The 6000-nt window shown below is 40.3% G+C and overlaps 1 protein-coding gene across 1 annotated transcript in view; it reads left to right on the top strand.

Annotated features, from left to right (window-relative positions):
• The first annotated feature begins 3082 nt into the window (after positions 1–3082).
• The window catches only part of ZNF518A (zinc finger protein 518A), a 28889-nt gene continuing 25971 nt past the window's right edge, over positions 3083–6000 (top strand). Inside the window, exon 1 of the mRNA XM_023511760.1 lies at positions 3083–3166. The gene's annotated coding sequence lies outside the window, so the exon portion shown is untranslated. The remainder of the gene's footprint in view (positions 3167–6000) is intronic.

Here is a 6000-nt window from a genome sequence, read left to right as displayed (position 1 = left end):
AGATTCGATTTCATATATGCTCAAAAGGAGACAAGAGGAGTCATACTGGCCTTTGGGGTAAAGCCAACCATGTTAATGGACCTCTTTTTCCAACCCTGTGTATGTATGACGTGAGGGAAGGATTTCTTTGCTACAGATGAGGGCCTCCCTCATTGTAAAGACAATTTATAGATAAATTATTAAATATGTACATATTTGGAGTTCAGTATGTTTTTCAGAGGGGCAGGCTGCAGCTTCTTCCGTTGACATGAGCTGAAATGGCTGTTAAAACCTGTGTGTTAGAAGAAAGGGGTGGGGAGCCGCCATTTGCTAAGCAGCAACTGATTAAAATCTCAGGGTTGAGACCGTTCCCAGTATGCAAGAGTTTGCCAAGTACACATAATTCCTACTTCTGGTGTCTACTCTGAAGAGCACAGAGTGGAGGTTTGTCTGCCATTCCATTGGCAGTAGGATCTCTGCAGCTGCTGGTAAGCTAAGGGATAGTAGTGCATCACTCGAGTGGCGGGGGCCAGGACACACGCTGACTGGAGAGGTCAGCGGCGAGCTCAGCCCACTGGCCTAGTCTCGTCAGGCTGAGCGCGGACCCTGCCGGCCTCCGTTCTCTTCCGCTTGCTTCAGGTGCAGCGCAGATCCCTCCGCCGCAGCGTGCGCTCCCAGTAGCGCTGCGAGTTGCTTTTCAGCAATACCCGGATGGAAGTGTAATGGCCGCCATCAGGGACTCGCAAGCCATGGGGACCACGCCAGGTATTCCCCGTGAGCGGGACCGCCCAGACCGGTTATGATGCTGGAACTTTTAGAGGGCCACCCAGCGGGCAAAAGGCGAGCTTGTTGGGGCGTGAGGGTTCCCCAAACGAGCCCAGGGACCCGCCTCTTAACGATAGGAAGCGTCTGTTAAATAGTCCCGGCCATCCAGCAGCGCTTCCGCCTAACTTGCCCTAAAGTTTTTCTGGAGAAGTCGGTCTTTTTTGTCCTGCGCTTTTGTAGGTTGCTAGAGTTAACCTTTCGCTTCTCAACTCCAGTTTGTTTTACGTCCGGTCTTTTGGAACTCCACTGCCCTTCCCATCTAGGCGCTAGGCAGTGTGCCTCCGCGCTCCTCGCGGGACAGCGGAACCCCGGAGGAAGGGGCGGATCGGGCGCGGTGTTTGGGGCGAAGCGGGGCGCCCGGCGCGCGGCGCTCGAAGCTCTGTCGGCGGGCTCCGCGGCTGGTGGAGACAGCATGGGCACCCCTCAGACCGCACCCCTCGCGCTGTAGGTTCGCAGGCCCTACTCGACGGCGTTCCTATTGGGGGCCCAGTCTATGGTTATTTGGGGCCATTTTTTGTAGAGCTGTCCCGCTCCCTGGTGCGCGCCTTCTCTTTCAGAGTTGGCCAAAGGTCGTCTTCTCTGCAGACCCCAACCACACCCAGTGGCAGATGGGTTTCTTTGTAACTGGCTTTCTCACATGTAGGGTCCATTTTGAGTCTATGCTTAACATGGTTTCTTCATTGTCAAGTAGACAATCTTCATAGGTGGTTGTGGTAATTAAAAATATATGGGGTGAATGTATATAAGGTAAAATGTTTTAAGTGGACCAGTGAAGCAGATGTAAATGTAAAGTTCAAATACAAAAGTTTAGGCTCAGGGTTCTTTTCAAGCTTAAATTTGGGGGTTATTTAGCGTTTGTGAGGTATATTAGTGAAAACAACGTTGAGTATGTTATCAAAAGTCTAAAAATCCTTAGAAAAATAAGATAATTCAGTGTTTAAAGAATTCGTAAGAATGTTGAACTTTGTACGGTTGTCACAGTGAGGAAACACGAAGACATCAAACTACCTTTGGGTAGGAATTTCATTAATTTGAGAGTCTGTTTGTTAGACCTCGTTTACTAATACGGTTGAATTGCTTTTTCTGCAGCAAGGGGTTTGATTTGAGTGTACTATAAGGTTAGTATTCTCAGATTGGATAGAAAACATTTAAGTTGATTCAGTGAAATTTTTCTAACATTTTCAGAGTTTAACTGTAAATTTTATAGGAATGGATTCATTATGTTTCAGCAAACCTATAGTTTCCTGACATTTATGAAGAGAGACATAACATTGAATTAACATTTTCAGTGTGTTAGCGTCTCATTGGAAAAGTAAACATAGTAGACGTTGATTTTTGCTATAAAAATCATAAATAAGATCATCCCTAGAAATAGAAACCACATCCTGATGTTTCCTTGTTGATGGAGTGAAAATAAGTGTAATAATCAATTAAAACATTTTATATATGGTTTTATGGAAAGATAAAAGGACAGCAACCACAGTGAACACCTATTAGGTGCATTGATAATGTATAAATTTATGAATGCTTGCAATTTTTACCATTGTCACACTTCAGATTGTATTTTTTCCCATGTGGTAGTAGTATATTGTTATCCCAAAATGTCTTGAAATATTAAAGAGGAGGTATACTTTAGCAAAAATCTATAGTTTGACCCCAAAATATGTCTTAAAATATGTCCTTTTAGTGTTTTTTTATTGTTTTCTTTTTCTAATTGTTTGGTATTGTTTTCATTGAAGCATTGTGTGCTTTAGAGTACTTAATACAACTTTTTTTTAAATGATATAACACTTGATTCTTGCCCAGATTGCTTTAGGTACTCTACTAAAAGTTTTTTGCAAAAGCTCTTTAAGCAGAGAAGAGTTTTAATATAGTCTTGAAATTTTTATTATCTGATCTCAGGTGTGTAGGCTCATGGGGGGCAGTTTGCATGGGATGTTAGATACCAGAAGTGAGTGTTATGGGTTAGCATTGTGGTGATATGATAATTGGGTTGGAATCCAATCCAGATGTTAGTTCTAGTTCTGTGACTTAGGGCAAGACTGATTTTCTCTATCTTGTATTAAATGAAGATATCAAATTGGATTGATTTTCTAAACCCTGAGTTGTGACTTTTGTAAACGTATGACATATTCTCAGTGGTGCCCGGAAGTTTTTGTTTTCAGTTACTTTATACATCTAACTTGAGTATGAAGTATAGTTTAATCAAGAGTTCAAGAACATTTTATTAACAGTTTTTGCAATAAAAGTTTTAAAATCTTGGTCTTCATTTCCAGATATCATCTCTTCTTTTGATCACTGTTCCTGATTGTGGCATTGTCCAAGCATTAAATTGTGTGCCTTTTGTTCCTTGAAGAACGAGGTATGGTAAAGATTGAAGTATTAGAATATGTATTCTATTAAGTAGTCAGTTAATATGTTTTAATATTGGAGTAAATAAAATACAAGTGAAGCATCTCTAATCCAAAATGCATAGTGTGAAACCCTTTGAGTGCTGACAAGATGCACAAAGGAAATGCTCACTGGAGCATTTTGGATTTTTGGATTTGAGTTGCTCAATCTGGACAATACAAATATTTCAAAATCTAAAAAATTTGAAATCTGAAGCAATTTTGGTCCTAAGCATTTTGAATAAGGCATTACTTAACCTATACTTTTATATACATGAGTTTTCATAAGTTACAAATTATAGGGTTTTTTTGTGGCCAAAGTAAAATAAAATACACCTGGGTTTTCATTTTAATGTAAGCAAAAAAGTAATTTTTGGTTTCATAGTTTATTAATATTTTATTAGAGATGCAAAGATGATTTTTACTGTATCATCCTTCTGAAAATAGAGGTGGTATTAAGAGATTCTGGGTAATAAACCATGGAACAAATTTGGTAGGAAGATATTTCAAAGCTAAATAAATGGCCATAGAGCAGGGGTCCTCAAACTATGGCCCGCCGAGGACATTTATCCTGCCCACTGGGTGTTTTTGCCACCACTGCCTGTCCTGCTTAGCAGCTGACTCATCCCAGGCCCACAGTCCGGCCCTCTAGTGGTCTGAGGGACAGTGAACTGGCCCCTTGTTTAAAAACTTTGAGGACCCCTGCATAGAGTGTCTCTCTTCTTGGTCTAGCAAGTGCAAAGTAATGCACCTAAAGAAAAACTATCTCCAGATTTTAAAAAAGAGGAAGATTCTCTAATAGATATTTATATTATAATTTGGAGTTAGAAGAGGAATTTGGAAGTTACTATAGAGTTACGGTTGGTTTCCTGGAGATAATAATCTGAATATTCTAGTGTGGACAGAAAAGAAGGATAAAAACATCTGCTGTTAAATCCATGGTATTATAAGGAAAGCTTTGGAAATGCAATGGAAAATATTATACCTTTGTACAAAATGTGATTTATCTGCCCTTGCAACACAGGTATCTCTTGCTGTTTGTGTTAGATAGGTCCTGGGATCTTTGAAATCCCCCAATTCCTGGATACCACAATATCATAATTTCCCTCACCAGATGCAGTAAGCATACACATAACTATAACCCTAAATTAGGAATAAAATAGCCAAAGTAGATTATACTACCTTACATTATTCCTTTAGTAATCATAATCATATTTTTCCCTGAACTTCACCAGTGGACAGCGTTTTTTTCAGGGCCATTTTTCACAGTAGCACAAATTTTAAATTTTGTCAGAAATTACTGATAACTACAGTGAGAGCAGCAAAGCTGAGTTGAGATACCAGGTTGTCATTTATGTTCAGTAATTTTTTCCTATATGACATTTGTTTGACCTCTTACCAGGAGGATCACATGGACACAGTGTTTTTCTTGAATTAAGCAGTAGGGCTAAGGGCTAAAAGTGTTTTATACAGCTTGAGCATCCCAAATCTGAAAACCTGAAATCCACAGTGCTCCAGTCTAAAAATTTTTGAATGCTTACCTGAAGCTCAAAGGAAATGATCATTTGTAGCATTTTGGATATGGGATGTTCGGCTGGTAAGTATAATGTAAATATTTCAAAATTAAAAAAAGAAAAAAGCTAAAATCTGAAACATTTTAGCCCCAAGCATTTTGGATAAGGGATACTCAGCCTGTACTATATTTGATGGGAACTACTTAGAAAAAGTGATGGCTCGGCGCCTATAGCTCAACCGGCTAAGGCGCCAGCCACGTACACCTAAGGTGGCGGGTTTGAATCCCCAGCCCAGACCCGCCAAACAACAATGACGGCTGCAACCAAAAAATAGCCGGGCGTTGTGGCGGGCGCCTGTGGTCCCAGCTACTTGGGAGGCGGAGGCAGGAGACTTGCTTGAGCCCAGGAGTTGGAGGTTGCTGTGAGCTGTAATGCCACGGCACTCTACCCAGGGGGACAGCTTGAGGCTCTGTCTCAAAAAAAAAAAAAAAGAAAAAGTGATGTAATGAAGAATGTAATGAACACTACAAGAGGCTACTGTGTGATGGCTGACCAAAATTATTTGGATTATTACATCTGGAAAAATTATGAGCATAGTCTTGATCAAAAATCTAAAGTTGTGATTGCTATGGCTGCATGAAACAAGTGTCAGAATGTTGTGATGAAAGTGTGTGACTTGAAGCTTAGGAGAATTAAGTGGACTTCACCTGAGTCTCATTTCATGAAGTACTAATAGCCGAAGACAAATGCTAATTTTATCGGAAGTCATGTAATTTCAGAATGTAGTAAAATTCTCAATTCTTCATTAAAATTGTGTTGTTGAAGGTTGTGGTTGGGAGGAGATGATTTTATATAAATATAAAATCATGTATACATATATTTATACATCATATATGTGTATATATATATTTGTTTGTTTGTTTGTCAACTCAGTATATCTTCATTTGGGGAACAAACCCTCACTTATTCTGAGTGATTGGTGGGCTGTTAGTTAATCTTACAGTCTTCTAAGCCAGGTTATCCCTCATAACAGTGATTGTTACTCAAGCAGAGCCAGTCAGAGTCCTTTGGAATTGATGTGTGAACGGTAGGAGAAAGTTGTTAATCTGGGAGCGTCCAGTGACCTTCTTCCTCACATGTGAGAAATCCATCTGTAGAAGGAGCAAGTAAGGCCATATGGAGATGAGAGATAGATGGCAGTAGGGCCAGTTTCAGTGTTAGGGAACATGGAAAAGGGTACCTATGGTTTGCATCTGATTCTGTGAGTCAGATACCTTTGGTGTCCTTAGTCC

This window comes from Otolemur garnettii, unplaced genomic scaffold (genome assembly GCF_000181295.1).
Source record: "Otolemur garnettii isolate 467f Iridium unplaced genomic scaffold, OtoGar3 scaffold00021, whole genome shotgun sequence".
In the NCBI taxonomy this organism is placed as follows: Eukaryota; Metazoa; Chordata; class Mammalia; order Primates; family Galagidae; genus Otolemur; species Otolemur garnettii.
Note: the sequence above shows the minus strand (reverse complement) of the source record. Positions and strands in the feature narration are given on the sequence as shown.